At 43.8% G+C, this 4357-nt stretch overlaps 1 long non-coding RNA gene across 3 annotated transcripts in view; it reads left to right on the top strand.

The window, feature by feature from the left end:
- Window positions 1–3915: 3915 nt before the first annotated feature.
- Window positions 3916–4357, top strand: part of LOC126487634 (uncharacterized) — a 31011-nt gene continuing 30569 nt past the window's right edge. For all 3 annotated transcript variants that reach the window (XR_007588430.1, XR_007588431.1, XR_007588429.1), the window contains exon 1: window positions 3916–4227. This is a non-coding gene — a long non-coding RNA (uncharacterized lncRNA). The remainder of the gene's footprint in view (window positions 4228–4357) is intronic.

Below are 4357 nucleotides of genomic sequence, written 5' to 3'. Positions count from 1 at the left end.
ACCTGATCGTAAGAAGTGAATAACGTTCTGCTTCTATAACAAAACACTCCGAATAAGGGTTAAAATGAAAATTTACTTCTCATAATTCTGATATCTGGGAAGTCCAAAACCAAGCCGTGTCAGGTTTCGGTGTCTGGTTTTGGTGTCTGGTGAGGCCTGCTGTGTGCCTCAATAGGGCACTTTCCACAGTGTCTTCATATGGGGAAGGGGCAAGGAAAAGAAGCATTACTTCTTTGGTAAGACCCTTCGTCCCATTCATGATAAGAGTCCTCATAGTCTGCTCATCCCCCAAAGGCATGAATATTTAACTCATTTACCTTGAATATAAGATAAGATCCAGTATGAATATTGGAGGGTCACAAACATTCAATCCATAGCACACATGAATGGGGAAGAGGTCCCACGTCCAGGAAGGCAGTTTTGTAGGCTTGTTTTGGCTAGTCACGGCAGTCTCTTCTGGACAAAGTTATGCAGTAGGGCATGTGCTTCAGCCTCAGTTTCCCCTTCTGAAGCATCCCTCTCCATCTCTGCCCCAACCCTGACCACAGCTCTTTCCTACAAACATTCTCCACCAAAGGCACCTTCTCTGTTTCCGTATTCCACCAGGATATAGGCAACAGCTTAGCCCTTTTCAGGGTTGATTGTCATAGTGTATAGTGAGTGAAAGGGTCTATCCCCAGCTAAGAGAACATCAGGGCTATGGCAGCCAATGGCGCTGAATAAAGAGGAATCTCTATGAGGCAGGAATAATGAGGTATAGAGAGCTCAGGCCATTAAACTTCCTGTGCCAATGAAAGATTAATTCAGTCCGCCGATTGGTCAAAATGGCCCGTTATTAGTTTACCTTTTTGTTGCTTGTTTGTTATCCTGCCTCAGATTATGTTTTGTTTTTGTTTTTAAGCTCCTTTTAACGTTATACTTAGATCCTGGTACTGAGTAAAAAATACTGATTCTGCACTCTGGGCCTGCAGGCTTGGACTAAGAGAAGGATGAAAACCTTACATCCCTGCTCTCAGTTCGTGTCTGTCTCCTTCCTCTTGAGACTTTGGATCCGGCTCCTGAGCTTGGGCAGTGTAAATACTTGGGAGTGTCTGTCTGAAGACCACTGACATAAGGAAATTCGGCCTGCCTTCTAGACTCAGACACAAAGGTGGGAGTAACTGAGGCCTGCTTCTGTCTGCATTTCAGGCACCCCCCAGAGGTGCCTGAATGTCTCCAGTCTCTGCCCTGAACACTGTCCTGTTGTCACCTTAGAATCCAGAAAAAGGCAGAGCTTCGTGGGCCAATCGGGCTGGGGTGAGCTCACCTGCCAGGCTCGAGCCGCCATCTCGTGGGAATCGGATTGACCCCCTCAAACAATAAAGACTTTTTGAGCTGTCTTGCCGAACCAGACCTGAGATAACTATCAGTCAGACCACACTTGAACCAAGGCGGTTTAATTCTGCGTACCTCTTACCTCCTGTCCCAGTTCTTCCTCTGTTTCAACCCGAAGTTCTTGTCAATCCATTGGGATGGGCTGAAATCCTTGCCTTCTGTCCTTTCCACATTTGATTTGGGAAAAGATTTGGCTACTTTGACTAAATTCCCTTCCTGTCTTCTGACTGTTACTTACATTTGCTTACTTTGGGGTGAATATCTGGACCTGACATGTGGAACCCCCAGAGATGGGCCTCTTGCCTAGGACTCTAGTTACATAGTCTAGGAACACTGAATTAAGTGTGTGTGTGTGGGGGGGGGGGTCATAAGATTTTTAATTGCTTAAAATGTATAACTAAAGTTCCCATACTCTAAATGTCTGTTTCTAATGGGTCACCCTACAGAGCGTGACTGGGGAGCAGTTGTTGTTCAGGAATATTTGACTGGACAAGACTTACAGATCCTTATTCTTGGCTGTGGAGAGCGTGGTTCCTGGGTCAATAGTGTTGGCATCATTAGGACTTTGTTAGAATGCTGGATCCCAGTACCACATACATCCTGGAAATCAAATCTTCATATTGTAATGATCCTAGGTGCTCTGTAAGCAGCCTACATCTTGAGGTTTAAACGGCAAACTTGCCGACCTAGTAGACTGCCCAGTACATTTTACGCTCTGCGGCACCTGACTGGTTTCCACTCTCAGAATCTTTGAACATGTTTGGAACAGGTAACTCCACTGAACTGTGCACTATTTTTTTTTTTTAAGATTCCCCAGGAAAGCCAAGTTTGGAAACCATCACAATAGCTAATCATCTCTTCACTGATGAGGAAATGAGGCTGGAGTAGGCCTATCCTAACTGCTATCAGGTTGCCAGCAAGACTCCCTACATAAAAACAATCATATTATTATTTACTAAATGCAATTAAATAGAATATACGTAGAGAATTTGTCCTAAAGAATTCACAGTGTTTTAGTCCAGCTTGGTTGTTATAACAAAACAACACAGACAAGAGACTTAAAAAGAAACATTTGTTATTTTTTGCTTCTTTGTCAAAAATCAGGTTGTTCGAAGGAGTTTGGATTAATATCTGTGTCTTTGATTAGGTTCCATTGGTCCTCCTGTTTGTTTTTATGCCAATATCAGGCTGCTTTCAGTACTGTAGCTCTGTAGTAGAGTTTGAAGTCAGGGATTGTGATGTCTCCAGAAGTTCTTTTATTGTACAGGATTGTTTTAGCTATTCTGGGTTTTTTGCTCTTCCATATGAAGTTGAGTACAGTTCTTTTGAGGTCTGTGAAGAATTTTGCTGGGATTTTGATGGGCATTGCATTGAATCTGTAGATTGCTTTTGGTAAGATTGCCATGTGGTACATTTACACAATGGAGTAGTACACAGCAGAAAAAAAAACGATATCAGGAAAATGGATGGAGCTAGAATTGAGTGAGGTAACACAGACACAGAAAGACAATTATCACATGTACTCACTCATAAGTGGCTTTTAAACATAAAAGAAGGAAAACCAGCCCACAAATCACAATCCTGGAGAACTTAGACAACAACGAGGACACTAAGAGAGACTTACATAGATCTAATCTACATGGGAAGTAGAAAAAGACAAGATCTCCTGAGTAAATAAGGGAACATGGGGACCTTGTGGGAGGGTTAAAAGGGGGAGATGAGAGACAGGGAGGGGAGCAGAGAAAAGTATAGAGCTCAATAAAAATCTATTTTAGAAAAGAAACATTTGTGATTCTCCTGCCTCAGCTTCCAGGGTAGCTAGTATTAGAGGCCTGTACCACCAGGCCTGGCTCACATTCCTGTTTTTAAAAGCAGACCTCTGAAACTAGAGAGCCTTCAGTGGACACTAAATCTCGTGGCACCTTCATTTCCTCTCTTTAGTTTCAGCCTCCAGGGCTCTGAGAAATGTGGTAGCCCCTAAACAGACCAAGACATTCGTTGGTATTACAGTGAGCTAAGTTGTAGGTAGAATATTGTGTTGGATAGATTTTTGTCAACTGGCCACAAGCTAGAGTTATCTGGGGAGAGAGACTCTCGACTCAAAAAAAAAAAAAAAAAGTCTCCGTAAGATCAGCCTGCAGGAAAGTCTGTTGGGTAGCCTCCTGATTAATGATTGATGTAAGACGGTGCATCCCACTGTGGGCAATGCCACCTCTGGACAGATGTTCCTTGTTACATAAAAAAGCAAGTCGAGTGAGCCATGGGGAGCGAGCCAGGAAGCAGTGTTCTTTCATGGCCTCTGCGTCAGTTCCTGCATTGGCTTTTCTCAATGATAGACTGTGATCAGTGTGTGTGTAAACCAAACAAACCTTTTCTTTCCCCGTTGATTTAGGCCACGATGTTCATCATAGCAACAGGGAACGAACTTGGACAGATACCAGGCTTATAGTACACAGTCCACCAGGAAGACATTTGTAATCTGGTGCATAAGATGACAGACGCGTGGTCTCCTAGAAACATATTCGGATAACAAGACAGTTTGTAACAAGGGCCGTGTTCATTAAGCGGAATCCAGACGTCCAGTCAGTAGACCGGTGCCTGCTTGCGATGGATAGTGTAAGAGCTAATCCTGATGAGATCTAGATACACCGGGTACATCTGGAGGAGACAGTGTAAGAGCCCATCCTGATGAGATCTAGATACACCGGGTACATCTGGAGGAGGACAGTGTAAGAACCCATCCTGATGAGATCTAGATACACCGTGTACATCTGGAGGAGGACAGTGTAAGACCACATCCTGATGAGATTTCGATACCAGGCACACCTGGGAGAAGCTTATTGGTTAATCCAGGTGAGAAAACCTATCCTAAAAGTGGATGGAGCCATTTCCTGGCTGGTCATATGTATTTGATAGAGTCCGGGGGTCCCTCTCTTTGCTTCCTGTATCCAGCTCTATCTCCTCCTTTTGATTACCTGCTGTG

This window comes from Alexandromys fortis, unplaced genomic scaffold (genome assembly GCF_014885135.2).
Source record: "Alexandromys fortis isolate MF-2015 unplaced genomic scaffold, M_Fortis_MF-2015_v1.1 scaffold_175, whole genome shotgun sequence".
In the NCBI taxonomy this organism is placed as follows: Eukaryota; Metazoa; Chordata; class Mammalia; order Rodentia; family Cricetidae; genus Alexandromys; species Alexandromys fortis.
Note: the sequence above shows the minus strand (reverse complement) of the source record. Positions and strands in the feature narration are given on the sequence as shown.